Source organism: Anser cygnoides, chromosome 8, assembly GCF_040182565.1.
Source record: "Anser cygnoides isolate HZ-2024a breed goose chromosome 8, Taihu_goose_T2T_genome, whole genome shotgun sequence".
In the NCBI taxonomy this organism is placed as follows: domain Eukaryota; kingdom Metazoa; phylum Chordata; class Aves; order Anseriformes; family Anatidae; genus Anser; species Anser cygnoides.
In genome coordinates this window covers 29,175,915-29,197,319 of record NC_089880.1, presented here as the reverse complement: position 1 = coordinate 29,197,319, position 21,405 = coordinate 29,175,915, and the positions used below count along the sequence as shown (strand labels likewise).

At 42.2% G+C, this 21,405-nt stretch overlaps 1 protein-coding gene across 25 annotated transcripts in view; it reads left to right on the top strand.

The window, feature by feature from the left end:
- DAB1 (DAB adaptor protein 1) overlaps window positions 1–21,405 on the top strand; it is a 438,670-nt gene that overhangs the window by 311,822 nt on the left and 105,443 nt on the right. For 18 of the 25 annotated variants that reach the window (XR_007162624.2, XR_007162623.2, XM_067001657.1 and 15 more), the window contains one exon: window positions 1,357–1,469. The exons of 6 other annotated variants lie outside the window; for them this stretch is intronic. The gene's annotated coding sequence lies outside the window, so the exon portion shown is untranslated. Of the gene's footprint in view, window positions 1–1,356; window positions 1,470–16,097; window positions 16,117–21,405 lie in introns of those variants that run through there. One more of the 25 variants, XM_013176253.3, reaches the window with a different exon arrangement.

Below are 21,405 nucleotides of genomic sequence, written 5' to 3'. Positions count from 1 at the left end.
TTACATGCCTTTGAGTACTAAAGTGATTGCAATTACCTACATAAAAAGGGTTGTTTTATTAATTAATTGACTCGGAGAAAAAAGGCTAGTGACCCTCTGAAGGAATATCAATAACCGAAACATTAATTATGCAAATAAGAACTGTCTTTACTGTTCATTATTCATAGCTTAACATGAAAATTGCCTGTTAAAATAATGCTTCATTCATATATTTTGATAAATACCTAATCTGCAGGGCTGTCGTTGGACCTCAACTTGGAGGCAAAGCCCCCGCGGTGAGGCCGGTGCGGGCAGAGGCTGCTGGCACCCGGTGGCACTTGGGGCCAGTGCTCATCTGCTGGCATTCAGAGGGCCCTGGTGCTCAGCCAGTTTCACTGAGACAGTCACTACATTTCACAGGTGAAGGAAGGGGGGAAAGAAGCAGTAAGACATGCGAAGAGTTTGTGATTTCCTCGTGGTTTCAAAGGGAGGCCATAGCAGAGCTGTGAAATCAGCCCTGCTCTGAGTCCCGATTAGTGTCACGGGTTGTCTTTTTCTTCGGTGGGTCAGTAGGGGTAGTACCGAGGTGAACAAATGCCATGAGGAAAGCCAAGTTGGGTCACACATTTGATTTCTCTGAACTTAGGCACTCAGTCAACATGCTGGTCCTTCTTACCTCTTGAAGGTGTGATTGTGCTGGTTGTCTCTGCAGCAGACGATCAGTGCAGGCTTTGAGAATACTTTCTATGGGAAAAGCTCTGCCTTCTGTTTTCTGAAGTTTCACAGAGTGTTGGCAAGTTCAGACTAAGGATTCCTGTTGGATTTTGTTCCTTTTCATATCCCTGAAGACAAGTCAGAAGTTTCCTGGTCTCCTTCTCGCTCAGGTGTCTAAAAGAGGACAAGAAGAGAGGGAGGAAGAGCTGCGTTTCCTTCTCCATCAGCTGAAAGGCTGTGCTGCAAATAACCACGTTTCAGTTTTCAGTATGCACACAAGAAGGCAGTTAGGCAGTCCCAGAAAAATCTTTCACTCCCTGAAGATTCAAACATATGTGTCTGAAACGAAGGTGTTAAGATTTCCCCTTTTTTAATGCCTTGGAACTTGTTATGCCAATAGGAGAAAGGGCCGACAAAGAAATATGTCCCCCCCTCCTTCCCTGGTAGCGTGATGAATTGTGGAAGTCCTGATTGAAAATTCTAATCACAGCCTTGCAGTCCTTCAGATCACAACCCTTGACAGTTGATTCACTCCTTTTCATGCCTGCTGCCTCTCACTGCTTCTGGTGCCTCTTATGCATGAGTCTATCATTAACACACAAAGCATGATGGATTGGTTGGGGTACCTCTCTCCTTAGAACCTGGGAAATGCTTCTTTTTCAGAATCAAAGAACCTGTGTGTGACATCGTCATGAATGAGAGAAGAAAGTAATACAGTATTGGATGTGCCTGTTTGCTGCCACTGTTTAGAGAGAAAATGATGCATTATGGGGAATGTAAGTATATGGCCTGTTTTTTTGTTTGTTTTTTTTCCTTTCTTTTTTTTTTTTTTCCTCCCTACTGGCATGCGATGCAGAAAATCATGGATCTTAAACAATGCCTAAGCTAAGTCTGGAAATGCATCCAAGTTGTAACACTTTTTTGAAACAGAACTGTAAACACTTAGAAAATTTTACTTAAAGATTGGCCTGTTCGTGGAGTCTTTTAACTTCTGGTGTGATCTGATGACCAAAATGATTAGGAATAATCGTTTTTGATACTGACTATGGACTTCCATCACTTCTGTGGGTTCTCTTCCATAGACCCTTTCAACAAGAAACTTTTGCAAATAATTGCATCTGCAAATGCAGATGTTAAATTTGCAAATGCTTTTATTTGTCTGTGTGACTTGACATTTAATGTTTCAGTGAACAAGACGGTGAAGTTTTGGCTCCAGTGAAAGATTGATAGGAACAATTTTCAAATGTGGTATCAAAACAAAGTGAAAATATGTCATGTTCAAATACAGAGCTCTGATGCATCATGTGGTCTTGTAATAAATGAAGTAGCTCTACAAAGCTGACAGATCTGCAAGAGAATGTTTTTAAATTTATGATGATTAATTTTCAAGATGAACCGCAATAAAAAATGTGTTAGTAGATACTTAAAGAAGGTAAGGGGAAGCGGCTTTCCGAAATGAAAACAAGCAGGTAATGATAAGGCTGCCTTCACTTTTATATCACGCTTTCTGAAATTTGTGCAGTGAGCAAATTGGTATTCTGACTGCTGCAGCTGGCAATAACAGCTACTCCTGCAAGTGTAACGTTTTGTGGAAGTTCCACCTCCTGGATTTGTGCTGTTGCTTTGTGCTGGCTGTCTCAGAAATGCCACTGCTATCCCTGAGCTGAGCACAGTTAGGAGTAACACAAAGCAGAATTGAAGATTTCCTTCCAGGACTGGTGATTCCCTCAGAGCCATCAAAATAAACCAGCACTGAGTCTAGTGAGAAAACAGAAGTAGCTCTGTAGGGCCTAGAAAGAAAAACAAACTCTTCTGAAACTCAACATGTTAATTTCTCTTGAGCATTTGCCCCTTGAAGACTGACTCTTTTGCATTAGGAAAGTTAAATGCAAAGAATATCTTTCAGTAAGATATATAAACTGATTTATTTAAACGTAGGTAGTGTTGGGCCAAAACACGCCTTGATATCATTTGTACTTTGCAAGAAATCAGCCATACGTGCCAAGTGCTTACGTTTTATTTGTATTGATTTGGGTTTATTTTTAAAGATAGGGCTCCTTGCTTCACTTCTTTCCATTTTGTTGTGTTTGCACAGATGCCTTGGCAATCGACAGGTGCAGAATAGCTTTATGCACCCATTAGTACAATGTAGGTGCTGGTAAACATGATTTAATGAAGTGAAGGAAGGAATTATATGCTGGGACACATCCTGAATCCAGTGTAAATTTGCTTAGCTCCGTTGGCCTCATAGAGTTGTTCTGAAGTTTTGTTCCATGTTGTTACTGGTAAGACATTGGGTGACAATTTGTGTGCTCACTCTTGATGTTTAGTTTGATCAACACTTGATTTTTGAGTTAAAAGTTGCCAGTTGAAGACTGTCTTCAGTAGATAGACTTGCAAAACCACGCACAGTCTGCTCTATAAATAATGTATTGAAGCAGTGGCATCATTTCGGTCCTTACTAGAGCATTTAGCTTTTTTTTCCCCACTGCAAGACCTCTTTGTTGTACCTAATGTCTATCTTGTACTATCAATTCCTGCCAATATCTAAGAGGTAAAATAGTCTCACGGCCTAGCAGTCAGCTTTATTTGTGCACTGTGCATTGCAGCGATGACCGATATAACTTGTTCGTGTTAGGATGTCTGCCCTTCTAGTCAAATCTATACAGAAATGTTTATGCACAGGCACAGAATTGGTGATTCAAATGTTTATTTTAAAACTAGCCCCCAAAATAGATATATTTATGCATCTAAGTAAGTGAAACTGCTACCAGTGGTTCGCTCTTTGCTGGGACCCAGTCGTGCTCAATGTTTCTTCGTGTTGGGTGTCTTTAACAACTGAGGGCACCTTTCCACGCGGCGCTGAGCTGCTCCTTGCTGTTGAAAGGGCAAGTCTAACTCCTACACGTGCCAAACTATGAAGTGTGTTGGGTGTCTTGTTTAGCAGCTAACGTTTCTGTTAAAAGACACGAGAAACTTTTTGAAAGGGGGTATTATGAAGGAAATCAGATGCAGTGTAACTAGAGCATGAGAAAGAAAGGAACAAGCATTTTATGGTGTGTTTGGATAGAGACTTGACATGATTTAGTGATGCCAAAAGTGCGCTTTAAAGTTGGACATGAGGGGAAGATGCTTCAGAAATCATATAAGCTGCAGGAATTCAACAACAACAAAAAGCAGAATGAAACGTATATGCATTTGTTATGTGTGTGGTATATTGTGCTTGCTGCCTCTAGTGCACTTCAGAATGGCTTTTGAGTGCAAACCACTTGCTTTGGTCCTCAGTCCTTACTGTCAGGATTCGATTCTGTCCACTGGGATCCCCAAAGCCTAATCAACATCATGCTGAAATTGCATCCATTTTTCCTCCAACTAGTGCCAATATCTGTGCTGGGAAAAAAACAAAAACACAAAACAACTGTTCTCTGCAGATGCTTACAGCTGTCTGTTTTACCAGTAACAACAGATGTGTCTTGTGCTTCTCTAGAAGGCTGCTTTTCAAAAGGAATCAATATTTTTAGGGGGAGCACCTTTCACCAGCTCACCAGCACATCGGTATTTTCATGTCTTCAGCAGAGATCAGCATTAATTAGACTCTCAAAATTAAAATACATATGGAGGCTGGACTACGCTAGGCGAGGTGGTCAAATGACCACAGGAAATTCAGCCGTGCTTCTCCTGTCATTTGTATGCTCTGCTTTGAATGTCAGAATCCCCATACCTAAAACGTGTCGGGTTGTGTGCTGTACCTTGCTGAAAGACGGGGTAGCCTGTTGTTAATGCTTACTAATTGCAAAGTGTTATACAGTGCTTCTACGGGAGCTTGCTTCTAGCAGGGACATCTTCGTGCCCACTGAATGCTTTGTCCCTGCTCCGGAATTGCCAATTACAGCACGAGCTTTGTGCGAGGGCGCTGGTACCTACTTGGAGCATGAATTAGATCACAGACCCGCCTCATGCATTGTGCAGCTGTTAGCTGGGAACTGGTTTCAGCCTCTGCTGACAGGAGGGAATGAAATTAGTAACCTGTAGAAGAGCTCTCTAATCCATTGACCATTCGCTCTCACCAAACCCTGAATTTTTCATAATCTTAGTTCTTTTTAGAAAAGAGAATGCTCTAGAAGACTGTCATGGTCATGACGGATCAGTTACACTGTGGCATTTACATTTGGATAGAATTCAAAGTTTCTTCAGCATAAATATTCACATACATATGATGTCTTGTGAAAGTGGTGTTTAGTGATTCTGATGTCTGTTAGCACCTGACATGAGATGACCGGAGAAGTGTATCCATTACTTTCAACAACAATTGGATTGTATCTCTTTTGCAGTTTCTGACAAGTTTAGCGATCAAATAACTTGTAGTTATTTACCATCTGAGCTGGTAAGTTCTGGACATTAGTTCTGAGAACATTTGAATTGTACTTCACACACCGAAGGAGAATTTCCATACGTAGTAGGCTGAATTTTGTGTAAGGGTGTAAAGCTTCAAGACCGTACGCCTTTCCAAGGAGTTTATATTGTCTCTAGTCGCACATGTATTTATTTTGTTTTTCTGATAGATAAAAATTCAGGCTGTGCAAGCCTGCCCCTCACTTCTGGCCATCGGGGCACACTCCTCACAGCCTTATCTCGGCTAGCTCAGGGTCTGAGCTGGCTGCGTCCCCACAGGCTGCAATCCGATTATTTAGGTTTACATGGAGATGATTCTGATTGCAGCCGGAGAATTTAAGTACGAGCTCATCAAATGTCAATATCGACTGAAACTAAGCTAGTTTGCGCGTTGCTTGTGTGGCCTTGTTGTGATCCTGTGAGTTAAGGCTCTCACCGTGCCTCTGACTGCCTGCGGACCCACCGACAGCGGTGCGTCCCTGTTGGGTCTCATTGGTTCATCTGCAGCATTGCGTGATACTGGAGCTGGCTAGAAGAGAGTTGCAAGACTTTTTGTTTTTAAAGTATCATGTAGATAAGTTGCACTAAATAGTGTGGGTTCTGTTTTCAAATTTTAAGGAAGATACACTGTGTTTAGCCAATACAGGTTTCCTGATGTCCATTGCTTGGAGATCTCTGTGAAGGAGGTTGCTTGCTTACAAAATTAGATGCTACTTATGAAAGCATGCTTTTTATGATGCTGCAATGAAAGCACGTAACGTCTTAGCACAAAATAGAAAACATTTGTAAAGCTAGGTTGATATTTGACATGAGTATTCTGAATCCTTTAAAGAAGTACCTAAGTGGTATCCACCTCAATGACTAACACTTTGACACTTTCAAATGGGCCCTTGACTTTTTGTATTTCAGTAGATTCAACCTGCATGTCCTGGGCTGTGAAAAAATCTGGAATTTGAAGCTGGACTCCATCTGTGCATGCAAAAAAGGAAGGAAAAAAAAAGTTATTCATGTATATTTAGTACTTCACTACGAATACCACTTATGTTAGAAGATAGTACCCATCTGTGATGTTAGAAACCACTCCTAATATAGTTATTAGTTTATTATATTTTTGAGTTAATAGAATGTCAGAAATGATTTGAATTAACGAGTGGTTATGAGTTATAGACCTTACGTAAAAATCTTCTGGAGTTGATGGAAAGACTCCCATGAAAATCCCTTGGCTTTTGATGTGGCTGTATGTTATTCCCTGATACCGAATGCTGTGGTTGTGCCGTCTGTATGCATGAGCCATGTGGTAAACACAGGGCTCAGGGTTTGTCAAGTATTCTGATAGGTACTTAAACAAGATGAGCTAAATTCTTGGCGGGGATTTTATTTCCTCTTAAATTGAAGGAGCAGGTTTCGTCACCGAAGCCAGAGTGTGGAGTGTTTCAACAGGTTTCGAATGTGCTCAACTTGCCTCGTTGTATATGGAGCCGCTCGTGTTTACCTCCTGTACTCGCCCAAGGCGAGATTTGAGTGCTCCCAAGTTTTGTGAAGAGACTGTTCAGAAAGTTGACTGCATAAACTCTGCCTGTGTTTAGTGGTAATTATTCGAAAAGTGCTAAGAAAGCTGAATTTCCATCCTGTTCTGCCACTATTTGGTGGGAGCTGCTGAGTCATTTTTGTATTAGGTAAAAAGGCAGCTGGAAGGTTGAATTAACTTCTGCCTCCACAAATACAGGCAGGCTGATCAGGAGACGTTGTCAGATTACACGTGAAATCAAGATTGGTACTTTCCCAAGGAGAATATGGATTTCTATATGGACCGTTTTACAGTCCAATACCAGAGTTTATTAAATATTAAAAAGTGTTTTATAATCAAAATTAAAGCAGTGTATTGATAATCTTTTAAGCAATAATCAGTTTGACTTGTCTTAAATTGTCTAGATTTCCATTTTAACATCTAGTGATGAAGTGGAAAGGCCGTACAAATGTTTGGTACTTTAATTAATGGGGGCAATATTAAGCTTCGAAAGTCCTCTGGAGCTTTTGTCTCTGTTGGAGCATTCTCTGTGCTGTGAATCTTCCCTAATAGTTAAAGCAAATGAACTAAAATAGCCTTTGGGCTGTTTTGTTGCACTGTGTTGTTGGAAAAAAATTAATCCTGTGCCATTTTGCATTTGCTGTCTGTGAATCAAACTGTGAAAGTTAATTTAAAAACTTTCACACTTGGCTTGAATGAGGACTGTCAGTGCTCGGAGAATGTTAAATTGAACGCAATTAGCTCAAAGTGAGCTAGCTTGGATATATCCATCAGCCTCAGAGTGCACAGCCTTAATGACTGCTCTGATAAACTAACACAGAGGTTACAGGAAAGAGTTCAAAGGCACTAAGTTGCTGCTAAGAACTTGCTACCTATTGAATAGATTAGGATTTGAAACCAAAACAGCTTGTACACCGAGGGGCAGGGAGGTTGCGAGGTGGAAAGCTGGATACAGAACCATGCTGCATCGGTGAAACAACTGAGGGACCTGCTCAAAAATGTTCGAGCTGCTGCTTTTATTTTTTTTCACCTACTTTTCCTTTCATTTTCCTTTCTTTCTTTTTCCTTTTTTTTTCCCCTAGCTATTACAATGTAGTAAGTGACCACTGAATTTCCCATTGGAGAAAGACCCCGATAGTAAATTGGAAAGAGCTGAGTCTGTAAATCAGCGCTTTACATGCCGGCCCTTCTTATGTGGGCAGCACAAGTTGTGCAGACAAAAGCTATATTTTTGGTTAACGAACCCCACCATGAGCACCATTCCCATCTAATGTATTTACAGGGGGTAGCATACAGTCAAAAACTTCCATTAATTCTTCTTGCATGAATTTTGTGTGCATGAGTGCATACATTTATGGGTGGATTTGTATAGATGTACGCACTATTAGTGTGCGCAGTGTTACAGCATATATAGTAATTCAGAAGGAATCACTGAAGAAGTTTCATTATGCATGTAAATATATTCAGCAGAAGACTTAAAAATAACTTTAATGGGGGAAAAAAAGAAAAATTATGCCATTTGACTTGAGGAATCTATTTTGAACAGTAGTGTATGTACAGTCTGTTTTCTGCCTTTCCTTTCTTGAAATTGTTGCCTGAAATATTATGGTGGAATGCAAGGGCTTTGCTTTAGTTTTAATTTGCCTTTTTGCTGGATGCTGTCAGGATATTTTTAAATAGAGAGTAAAATTGGAGCTTGGTAATATTTGGCACTGTGTTTCTGTAGAATGGCAGTCAGGATATGACTTTGGGCTCATAAGTAAAATTAGATAAAAATCACACATCTTAATGATGATTTTAAAATATTTCCAAAACCATGTAAATGTAAGTTCTGCCTCAATTTGGGTAGTTATGTGGGCAGCAGGGGGGATGGTTCGTAACAGCCATATACATATAAAGCCGTGAATGAACTTTTTCAATCTGTTTATCCAAATGTTCTCTAATGGATAAGAATAGAATCAAATAACCGCACATGTAAAAATCTGGGAGTTAATTATTGAGCTTCGTACAGATTTGTTCATCAGATAATATTCTGAATGCTCAGAACTGCCTCGTGGTACGGTTGTTTGCTGCCAAACAACAAGGTCTGCTTAGATGTGGTTGCTTGTGCTTTGACACCAGTTGTTCTTCAGAGGCACCTTGGCCCCGACAGGAAGGCAAAGTCTTACTGGGATGGGGAAAAGGCTTTTATTAGTACCAAATGTTGACTTTGAGAAGGTGTCCAACCTGTTAAAGCATTTGCTACCAGTATGACTTTTTCTTAACTCATGGACAACTTCTTGAAGGTTTCTGAAGGTTTTTGTGGATGTGTCAGTTCTTTTCCTCGCAGTGTTTCCAAGCCGTTCAGCTCTGGCAGGAGAGAGTCCCCCAGCCTCGTGGTGCTGACTCCCATGCAGGTCCTTCCTTCTGCTTCGTCTGTTTTTGCAGCTGAAGCTCCTTGGCAGAGTAAGGCTTCCATCACCACAGGACATCCCTCTTGTGGGTCTCAAGGCATGCGTTCCCTTCAAAGTCATCAACCTGGAGAGAATAAAATGGGAAGGAGAAAGCCCTGTCCAAAACACAGACAGTTGCCTTTCCTTGTTTCTGGCCATATTGCAGTTGTTCCGAACCTGCTCTCATGACCCCTTTGTCACCATCCCGCTGGACAAAGTTACAAGGTTTTGAGTTACCCTCCTTATGGGAAACTAAACCAGTCAGCCAGACTGCTCCTCAACGTGTGCTGGTGCTGGGTAGGCAAAGCAGCAGACTTCTGTTCCCTGCTGCGGAGTTTGCTGGGGCCAGCCCCGGCGGGTTGCTTTGCTGTAGCTTGGGGACCAGCACCCCGCTGCTCTGCCCTCCTGCCGGTGCTGTGTTTGCAGGCTGCTGGCTCCGGAGTTACTGCCGTGCTCTGCTGTGCGACGTGGTGGCAGAGAGAGTGCTGCTAGCATTCAGTAGCACCTCGGTGGTGGAGAGGAACCAGGGAAATCGGATGCTTTTTGGCTTGGCTGAATGTCACAGTTGGTAAGGAAAGCCCTTGACTCAAAGATGGACCGCTGTGCCTTTGTGCATGTTGTTTGTTTTGTTACCAAAGTAGTCAACTGCTCAAAATAATGGGAGCTCTGTGAGCGTTCAGGGCCTCAGCACTTCTTTTTTAAAAGTACTTTTTGATACTGCTTTGACACAAACAGACCAGAAAGTCGCAGTCACAAGCAGACCTCCTGTTTTCTTTCCTGTCCTTCTCTTCCATCCTCTTGCTGTGAGGTGGTCGTCTCTGCTGGATACTCGTCATGTATTGCTAAGTAACGTTTTTGAGGAGTAGTTGCTGAAAGATTGCAGCTTGCAAGCAGGATTCAAGAAGATGCTGCAATATGGTTGTCATACACCCAGGCTGCCTCTTTTTACTGTATGTTATTATACACATAAAGTGTAAATTACTGTTGAAGATTCAAGTACATCAGTAAAGAAACGCTGAATTTAACATTGCATTCTGATCTCTTACATTTCAACAAAGTTGTGTTTGAATTGTGCTGTAGTCGCACAGTAACTCCTTTTTTCCCACTTAGTTTTTGTGCAAAAGAACAAATCTGTGCTGGGGATAAATCGGGTTTGCATGATAAAGGCAACCACCCTCTGAAGGAAACTTGGGTTCTGAGCAAGGTGGGAGGAGGAAGGGACGATCTCATGCCTCAGGGCAGCAGAATGAGGTCTTGAAGATTGAATTTATCACTGCTTCTGCTGTGTGACATGGAAGATTTCAGCTCTGGTAGATATAGTTTGATTTGGTAAAGTTAAAAGAAACTAAGAGAGCTCAAAGTGAGTAACGTCAGGCAACTTTAGCAAAAGATGATGTTACCAAGTCCAATGTAATTAAACCAAAATACCCTACCAGCATCCAAAATATCTATCTATCTATATAGAAAACTCTACAAAAAATAACAAGAAAGATTGTAATAATTTTTTGTGAAATATGTTGGGTTTTGACTAAAATTTTGTTATTGCATTTTAGGCTACTATAATTTGCATTTCTTTGAATGGATTTCTTGGATTGATACATTACATATCATAAATTATACTTGCTACTGACCTTATACTTCTAATTTATAAGTACTTAAAGTGTCTTCTGCCACTGCGGTTGGAAGTAAATTCAGAAAACCCCTATAAGCTTGGATTGCAAAAGAGAAGCAGTATTTTTAGACAGTGACCAAAACTTTTTGTTGCTGATCTGATACCATGCCAACAGTCATTTTGATTGACTTCATTGCCAGGCACTATTCTATATTGTTACTATTGTGAGTGTAATGATTTATCTGCCCTTCTTTCTGTGTTTTTTGGAAAAAGAGGGTCTAAAGATGGGATCTGGTATGCATGTTTCAAAAACTAAGCAAACAAAGCCCCCACCCCCTGCTCTTTTTTAAAATTAAAGAATATGATGCATCTTGGGCTTCTTAAAATCTAATTAGGATGAAGAATTCGCTGCAGATGAATCTGTGGAAAGGCTTTGCAAGAGGAGGGCAATCAAGTAGGGATAATTAGAGTTACTATTTAAATATGCAGAAAGCAAAAAGCGTATCTGGAAAAGCAGAGTGAAGTTATATCAGCGTAAGACTAATGTAAGAATGATTTGTAAGCAATAAAATCACATCTCCCTGACTTTGTAAGTACAAAATAATAAGCAATATGGAATAATGGAGGCTGTAATAGTCTGGGTTATAAACCTAGTGATATGTTCTTTCCCCATTAGATTTTACCGAAAGGGGTTAGATTGGCTTAACACTGATAGCGGTTGAGCTAAGTGAGGATTACAGGTATTGGAAACGTGTGGGCAGTAAGGGAGGAGAGTAATTGCTCAGGATAATCTTCTAGTGGTTAGCTTGGAATAACGGCACCAAGTTGGTGGGACGCTGGGTTAACTTCTTCCTCCTGCTCCTCCTGAATGTGTGAAAGCCTCTGGAGGAAGGAGACACAAGTCTTATGCGTGTGTCGATTAAAACAGTTTGATGAAGAACGTGCTGTTAAGAGCAAACCCTCCCTGGCAGGGAATTGGGTAGGATGGTCTTCAAGTTCTTAATCATCTCTGATTCCTGCAACTCTGTCGTTATTTTCATTAATTAACTTCAGTGGGTAACACAAACGTTGCACGTCTTCCAAAACTAATATTATTGCTGCCTGCTATTTAGTTGTGGAAGTGAAAACAAAACAAACCAAAATGTTAGTCACACATAGGCAATAACTTCATCGAGCGCTTGTTCATCCAAACAGCTCTAATTGGATGCCGTGTGCAGTCTCACACTGGAGTAGGTGTTCTTCACCTTTCGGCTTTAAGCTCAGCTGCTGAACCTACGAAGGTTTTCATTGTAGCAGTCTTTATTTAAGATTAATTTATATTACCCCAGAACATAATGTATGTTGTTTTAAGTGTTTTTAGGTATTTTAGAAGAGCCGTATACAAGGTCAGTCAAAATCTTACATACTTTTAATTGATTTTCTTTTCTATACTGAAATGCACTCATTTGATGGCTACTCCTGATTGCTCTGTCAACTACAATTCTTGTTGAGACTGTGTAATCAAAGACACTTTAACACAGCATCTCAGATCTCCACTGCATCCAGGAAGCCCTCTGTTTGCCTGCGTGTGACTTCCATCTCACTTGTGTACTCACTGAAATCAGGGGCACCCCTGGAAGGTCAGACTTGGGTGCGTGTTCAAGTATCTGCCTGGCGTTGTGGATGCTTACTGCTTTGCAGAACCAAGCTCGTAAACAAGGGGCTGTGTGCTACCTCACTCTAAAATACAGCTTGGTTTCTGGTGTGCCAGTAACTTCTGTTGGGGTACTGGAGCTGAAATAATTTCTCACTGTGTGCTGTTGCACAGTGCTTTGAAACCCAGGCTGTGTTGTTGATTCGTACTGTGATTCTGCAGAAATATGGATTGAGTGCAGATACACAAAAGATGTACAAAAAAATGAGGGTGAATGCATGGTTTCAGTCTGAGAAGTTAATACGTGGAGAGTTCAAATCTTTGGTATGGATAAAATTCAGATTAGTTCACTTAACGGTTCACCTGGCCCTAATGATACCTAAATTTAGAACTTGCAAGCACCGCTGGCCTGTAATCAGAATATGTTTTACCCTGCGTAAAATAGAATTACGTTAGTCAATTCGAGTTAGCCAAGTCTGAATTCTGTGTCTGGTTGGATTTAGTTGCACTCTGCTGATGACAGAGCTCTGTTTGGCTTTCTGTTTGACCTGGATGTGTGTGCCTTTCTTAGTCCTGCCAATCTTACATTGTTCAATGTGCTCCTGTTACTGAAAATCCAAGATCCATAGACCTTTATTAGATTACAGAGTATATTTCTTGTACCTGTAATATTTACCTTTGGGCATTAGGATTTTTCTTCCTGGAAAATAAACCGGTACAGGATTTTGTGTGAGCTTTACTCTAACCTCGCTGAAAACTCCTGAAAGAAGAAATGTATGGGACAAGAAGACATCCAGGTTTATCTTTACGTGAAAGTCTTTCAAAAAAAATTGTAATGAGCATATCCATCTCTTTTTTTTTTTCCCCCCCCCCCCCCCCCCCCCCCCCAGTTGAGGAGTATATTCCTTGTAAGTAATTACACAGAAGCCTTTTAAAAAAGGAAGATCCCACCCGTGTTATGGCCGAATAAATGTGCTTTCTATAGCGGTCTGTCCCCTCTCTCTGTATTAATTCCAGAGGACTGCTCTAAACTGACATAAAGCTTTTTCATAGTGGACTTGATTTTGCTGGTATGCAAAGAGGGAGGGTAAGCCCAGCATCCTGCCTTTCATCCTCCTGGATGAGGATTAAGCATGATCACAGCTGCAGAATAATGCAGATCCTAGCTGCTGGGCTGGAGGGGCAGGGGCGGGCGGCGCGGAGCAAGGGAGGCAGACTGCCTCTGCCCTCGGAGGCACTGCACTTAGCACAGGAGACACAAGAAGCACGTTCTCACAAATCGTTTTCCTTGACCTAGTGGATCTCCTTGCATTCCAGTTTATGCTCGCTGTCTGCCAGAAGCCTTCCGTGACGTGGTGTGCGCCGTCCCTTACTGCAGGGTACAGCACAGTACTGTCTTTGCTAGATGAGAGCACTTCTTATTAAATAAAGGCACAGGTTTGCTGCTGATTCCATCTCGCCTTTTTTTTTAAATAATTAATTTTCATGCATCTTCAGTTTTTTTCATTGGATTGAAAGGAATGCATTAAGTTTACTAGTAAGAAAAGCACGCATGGTTTTTGTACTGCCTGCTGCTTTTCTTGATGATGCATTAGGCAATGGATTCCGAAATGCTGCTGGCTTTCCCAAAAGCTTGCAGATTTACACCAGTGATTTTTACTGTGTCTCTGTAGATAGCCCATAAATGCCTTGCAGGTCAACAGTTTTTGAAATGGATAAAAGCGTGCTAATTCCTTCAAGGTAAATCAGAGGGATTATGACATCTTGGAAGAAGAAACTGCCAGACGGCTCATGAGCAATATAGCTCGGACTGACCCAGTAGCATCTCTAAAGCTTCCGATAAAATTGCCTGAGGAGTCTGCCAAGAAGCCAGATGCTGCTGCTGGAAAAATACCTTCTGTAGCTTGGCATTTGTCCTGTAATTGCTTCCAAGAGAGAATAAACTGTAGCATGACAGTGGAAGGTGAATGGTTCCTCATTGCATGCTACTTGGGTGATTTTTAAAGATGTTTAGAAAATAAGGACCGTTTTGTGGTGTGTTACCGCTCAAGGAGGTGTAGTTTACTTGTCTAGCTGCTTAACAGTTCCCCATCCAGAATAACCAAGAACATCTTTTTATTTTTTTTTTAATTTTTTTTTCCTGACACTGTAGCCTGTCAGTGGCTTGTTTTTTTTTCTTCCAAGTAATTCCTTTGGCAGGGTCCCTAACCTGAGCACTTAGCCTTTGGTCCCTCAAGTACCTGATGGGGTCCCGTAGAGCTTTCCAGCTGCATGGGTAGGGCAGAATGGAGACCGATTCCCCCATACAGAATTAGCGCACAGAAGTCAACAGCCCCCCCCCTCTTCCATCGGTTACATTGCTGGCTGTGGGCTTCGTTTTTTTGTTTTTCCCTTGGTATATTTTCCAGCAGTGGGAAGTGCTGCATGTTGTTATATAGAAACACGGCTGAACATTGCCCTTGAACAGAGAATGCTTAAAGCCTGACTTTCTATGGGGCTGCTTCTTCGCTTGTTATTTTGGTTAACATTCCTACTGACACAAGGGAGGCGTCTGGGGAGCTGTATGCAAGGTACTCGGATACAAGGCGCTGCGAGCACAGACTTGATGAGAGCAGAAAACTGAATTCAAGAAAAGTTATCTGAAATTTCTCTGGTAAAATCTAGCAGCCATTCCCAAACACTCCTGTTTGTAATCGTTCAGAAGGCTGCCTGATGTCCTCCGCAGCTGTCACATGAGCAATGTTGCAGGTTTGAATACTTGAGGGTTTACATGCAATTGTCAAAAGTATTTCTTAAACTAGAACTCACTTTCTGACATTTTACAGTGCAAATTCATGCTTACAAGTCCCAGAAAGCTTTTTTGCTTTTCCCCTCATCTCTTGGCTAATCGGTGAACTTCAGTAGAGGTCTGGTCACTGGGTTTGGTGTAATTAATAAATCAAAAATCCATTCGCAGCAAAGTGAAGCCCGTTGATTAGTTTTCTTAATACTTAACTGTCAGGGAACAAGGGTTGGGTGTTGAAAAATGGCAGTGAATAAAGTTGCTAGCATAGGGGATTTTGTTGTTGACATTAAGAAGGTTTGTTTTCCTTTGCTGTAATGTTAGGAAGCGTTCAGAAAATCAAAGGGCACGTTGTATAGGTCAACTGATGGGACTGAGAAAACCTGAAAGGAACCTGAAAAAGTTGGTGCAAATTCACCTCCATTTGGAAGGCTGGCATAAAGCATCACTTCGAGATCTGCTTTAGATTTCACAGTATAGCTTGAGTTGGATCTTGTGGAGGTATTGGGCTGCATTTTGACTAAAATGAATGGGAAGGTGAGTCCCAGCTCGGTCTTGCATGCCGTATTACAAAATTGATCTTGAAATTAAAAAAATAAAATAAAACATAAAAGGCTGAATTGAGACAGTCCCATAAAGGACGGGGGATGAGTAAGTTGCCTTCAGCTGTACCCCTTTAAAACCTGCTGAGCTGTCCAGAATACGAGACATTTAGTTCCGTAACCTTTTCTTCAATTAGAAGGCACAGATTCTGCTTGTGAGGGATTTGCATTTAAATATAAAACGTGGTGTCTCTGACATTGCTGTTACCTTCTCCCTGGTGATGCTCCCGACTGCATACTTCCCCTTTTCCTTCAGCGTGATGATTGCACCACTGTGCTTTAGTAATCATTTAACAGCTCTAATTACAGAATACTGTGATCCCAACTGTGTACTTTGTCCTTTTTCCCTTCTTAGTCTTCCCTCTGTTTCTTTGGTGTCGAGAGGATCACAAAAGCGCCGTTCTCCTGCTTTGGAAAAATAAACTCCAAAGACCCTGCTTTGGTAACGTACAGACCTGCATTTTCCTGTTGCTTTGGAGTTAGTGGCAGTGTGTTTTAGTCCTAGAGGGGGCTGGTTGGTCTGGTGTTGTTTACATCAGTCACGCCGGCATAACTTCACTGCCCCTAATGCAGATACACTGGCATAAAACTGGGGTAACTCCAACTCCATTAAAATCAATGGAGTTACGCCAGTAGAAGTCAAATGTAACGTGATTGATCTTGTGCTGGTGGGGCTTTATTGACTCGAAGGGAGGCGCTTTTCTGCTCGTGGGGGTCGGACGGCACCAGGCTGTGCCGGTAGCACTCGGGACTTCTGTTTCTCGGTTGCTCTTATCCGATGTTAGCAGAAATTTGTGTTCTGTTCTGCTTCGGGGCCAGCAGTGTGGTGATCTGGGGGTAGAAGAGTCTTGGCGATTCCCCTAGGAAAAGCGTTTGGGCGCTTCAGTGTCACTGTGAGCTCAGTTAATCTCTGCAACCCGAGCGACTTGCCCCGCTACCAGGTAACATCCTGGCCCCGCGGGGATCTTAGGTAAGAAATACCCTGCAAAAGCTTGCCAGCAGCACTGTGAGAGGAGTTGTACGCCTCGGAGCAGGGAAGTACGTGTACAGGAACGACGTGCGCTGTGCTCATCCCCCAGCAGACAGGTTTTCTGCTGCTCGCTCTCAGCTCCCAGGGCTGGAGTTGTGTTCCCTGCTTCCCAGGTGAAGGAGGAGGAGCCCAGGTGCTGCTGCCTTCCTGGGGCTGCTCTTGCTTGTGTGCTTTCTCACAGAAGTAAAGGCACACAGCTTTTACTAACTGTCACTTCCATTTCAATTTCCAGCCTTTCATTTTCTGTGGCGATATATTTTTTTTTTTTCATTCCTAGCAATGCAAGCCCCCTGCAGACAGCGATGCTCACCTTGCCCAATGATGCTCCCAAGTTCCTCTGGCCCAGGAAAGGGGCAGGTGTTCCCAAAGCCCGTGGGAGGGCTGTTAGCTCTTAGCTGTTGCTTCATGGGGCTGGAGCTGATACCTGGTTGTTGGAAATGGGGCTGAGACTAACAGGAGGGAGCAGAGCAGGGCCGCGATTGCGTGGCGCAGGGTGGGACGGGGGCACGCAGCGATTTCGGGGTCTGCAGTGCTAAGTGTTCGCACTATGGTCATAGAAATTCTTTTAAAAAGACAAATTTCATGTTCAAAGCACTGAAAGATAGAGTACAAATATTTTTCTATTGTTCATCCAGCCATTGGCTCAAATCTAGCTGTTTTTTCTTTCTTAAACGTACCTGAATATCTTTCCTTCAGGAAATTGTAACCTGCCAACATGTCGTTTTTCAGGAACGCCAAGTGGCATACACTTTGAAAGTGTATTTCACAAATTCCTTCATAGCAAAGGCAGTGTCTTCTGCTTTGCATTCTTTTTCAAGAACGCTATCCTCTGTACTATAAAGTAGAAAATGTAGTATTCAATAGAAATCTCAGTGATTTTCCATTAAAAATGGTGATGAAGTCAGTTCATGCCTGTGAAAAATGCCTTTTTAATCCACTCAGCATTTTCTATGAGAAGGGAATTCCCAGCACTTCTTGTGAATAATTGGTGAGGTGGAGTGTCGCAGTCGCCACTACATGGAGTGATTTCCAGGAGGAATTTCAGTAATTATTCCTGCTGTCATTGGAATACTAATAAACATCTTACTTCGGAAATATTTTACAGGTCAGTTTTTTGGTGAGATGCTCTTCTGGTGGTAAATCAGCTGCAGTGGTGTTGTTTGCCCGTCTGAGGAACGAGGTGACATGCCTGAAAGATGCCCTGGAGATAGAGCAGTGAGGCAGATTGTGAACCACGAGAAACGTAATAAAATGGGGTAATGCCCTTAGTTGTATGAAGGTATTTTCGAAAACAGGCTTCATGTTTCCAGGAGATAAGAGAAGTATTTATAATTACAACTAAACCAGTAGCAACCGTATACAAAGGACAATTAATTATTGTTATGGTTTTGATGCTAAGCAGCATTCTGATGGTTGAAGAATTAAGGGGTGGTTGTGAAGTATTGTTCTGGTATCTTTCCACAGGCATAGCATGGACAGCGTAATAAAACGCATTAATTTTCCATATACTAAGGCTGAACGTGTTGTTACAGACTTTGCTTTAATGAAGTACGTACAGAGCCATCTCCCCTCGTTTGCTTTTCTTTTCCTCCTCATTTTCTCCTCTGCGTCAGTCTGTTAAGCTCCCTCTTTAGCCTCGTCTTCCTCGTTTTTTGGCCCTTCGTTAGAGGCCTTGCTAGCTGAAGGATTTCAGTGGGTTTTGACCTCAGTCTCTTGGGTTTCATTTGATTATTGTGGTGCCCTCCATGAATGGTTAAGGCTCTGACACCAAGGGGCTGCCCGCAGGACGTTCGCCAGCCTTGGTCATGGAGGAGCAGCAGGAAGAGCTGCAGGGGGCGGCACGGCCCCTCTCACTGGGGGGCATCAGGGGCACCCATGGCACAACGATGGGTTTTTTCCACCATCTTCGTGCAGCAGCCCCTGAGCTCATGTGCCGTCCCTGGGAAGCTCTCTGTGTTCGGTTTCTGTAGTCAGAGGCTAAGTTTATGAGTAACGTCTATCTCCCCGGGAGCCGTCCTTCATGCTTCAACTGCCCTCAGTTTTCCAGGATCACGGCACTTTCTAAATAATTCTGTTACTCACATTTTGCCCTTTCAGTGTTTCAGGTTTTGCTTAACACAAAATCTGCACGGGGATGTTCCCTGATGGCTGATTGTGCGGGATGCTTTGGAGAAAAGAATTCCAAGGCCTCAGGGGTATGAAAGCAAGAGCTGAGGATGGCAGTATGAGGGTTTTATTTTTGTCGTGGTGTGGGAGGTGCTACCCTCCTGCGAAGAACCTTCAAATCCCACTTAGGGGCTGGGGAGGACTTAAACACCTCGGGAATGCCAGGGCTTAGTTACAAATCCTTCCTGTGGCTGCTTTTCCTTTACATAAGCAGATGGAAACTGGTTGCAGGGGAGGGAACTTCTTAAGTTTTGAAGCCCTGAAGAAAATTAATAAATTAATGTATTTTGAAGCCAGAGGGGAAGCGTTGTGGTCGTGTTGTCTGACCTCCATACCTCGGGCCAGGGGAAGCTGCTTGATGATGCCTTCATGGGCTCACTCAAGCGTACTTGAAGAGCCAAATGATCTGACAAATTGTTGGAAATGTTGGTTTACAAATGAGTGGGGAGGCGGACGGAGCACGTGATGAATTTCATTGTGCATGGAAAGGTACAACTTGTGCTAATCCCGACCGCAAAGTGAATTTCCAAAACTACTTCCTCACTAAGGCTTTGGGTCTTACGCTGGTGTAGGAGTAATACAGAATGCAGGCTTAAGGCTTCTCGTGGAATTAAAAGCCAGTTAATTCCAAAATGCGCTGATTGTGTTCCTGCCGTATCCACTTAATAAGGGAATAGAAAATGTCAGTATTTTGTTAAAACGAAGAGCTCTGAATCCTCTTTAGGAAAAGCTGAGGCACGCACATAGCATTGTAGTGGCTGGAGCAGTAACGAGGCACACAGGAAGATCATTAGGAGCGGGTACGTGTAAGACGAGAGATTTTGATTTTCTTTTTAAACACAGCTAACAAAATTTTGTCTTTGGAGCAGGGAGAGAAATGTGGCAGAGCTGATCAAAGATAATAGCATCTCATTGATAAAACACGTGCCGCGGTACTTGCCACAGTTGGAAGACCGTAGTATTTAACAACGGTGACCTAGATTGGAGGAGACAATAAAAGCTGTTGCGGTGAAGAGCAGATTGACTGCCGTTCTCATCTGGGTAATAAACAACTGAAATATGGACAGTGTATGGGAGTTTACTAACGTAGCTTACATAAAGACCTATGCTTTCGGAGGAACTGTCGCTGTAGCAAATTCAGTTTGAACTGTAGCTTGATCTGACAGATGTTTATGTGCTCCTATTACAAAGATCCCTATTACTTTATTCAAGAATCTATGAGCCTGCGAGAGAATGACCTGATTAGGTTTTAAAGTAAATCAATATGTGAACCTGTCCGAAAATAGACATGCATTTATTTTTAAAAATATTACTCAGTGGGATCGCCTCGAGGGAATATAGCCTTGCTATCTCATTTAAAGCTCTCCAGAAGTCATACATTGTTATTTTAAAATATTCAGTGCCATTCAGATGCTACTATTTCAGCCATCCTGTTGGAAGAAGCTGACAACGGGAGATGAAATTCTTGATGCTTTGTACCCAAACACAGTTTTTTAAGACACTAAAACTTGCTTAACTCTTGACCCTGTGGGTATTTTATATTTCTTTTATTTTTTTGTTGTAGTTTTATATATGTTGTTGTTTTATATATGTTTATATATGTTGTTTTATAAATGGACCTATTATAAATTTTTTTAAGTAGTTCCTGTTCGTGCTTCTTGCAAAGCTATTCAGTTACCCTTTGGGTAAAAATAAATCCAAGTTCTAGAAAAATAAACTGTCAATCCAGCTGTGACTTGAGAGATGCTCTAAGTAAGTGCCATTGAGCTGTAAAGACTGATGCATCCCCACTGTGCTGTAAAACCAAATATTAAATTGGGTTGCGTGCAGGGGGAGGGGACGGGGATGTGGCCTTGTGGGGGACATCTGTTCTCTGCTGTGCTTTCTCTCCCTGTTTGCTGGGGGGATTTCAAGTGTAAGTTAAGAGCAGCTCTGACGACAGGATGGTTCCCTCGCAGCACAGCAAGGGCATTCATCTCTGCTGGGTCCCAGGGTGCTGAAAGGGGAGAAGGGGGCACACTGCGTCTCCCGTGGCCATGGGTCTAGTCCAAGAGCACTTCGCTGCCTGGGAGCTGTCGATTTTGGGGTCATTGCCTTCCTCTCTTTCTCTCGTTGATCAACCTCCACTTGCTTTTTCCTCTTCTATTGTTTTCTTAACTAATAAGAACGTTAATTGAAGAGCTTTTAGTTTATTCAAGCATTCCAAGAAGGTGTATTTAGCAGGCACTACAGCTTTGGTTTGTAAGTTGATTTTTTTTCCCTTCCTTCCTTTTTACTGTGCTGTACTTATTCAGGCTCCATGGAGGAGGGACAGGGAATTTTGTATTTCAGAATCAGTTCAGCAGATTTTGAAAAGCTATCTTTGAATATTCTATAATACGCATACAGATTTGAAGAGCTTATTAAAGAAAACCCCTGACACACTTCAGCAATATTAAATCACTTCAGATAGCGCATGGCAGTGTAATGTTACTGAAGCATTTTAAAATGTGAAAAGATCCTGGATTTGAAAGTACCAGTGGCTTTGCAGCCCTT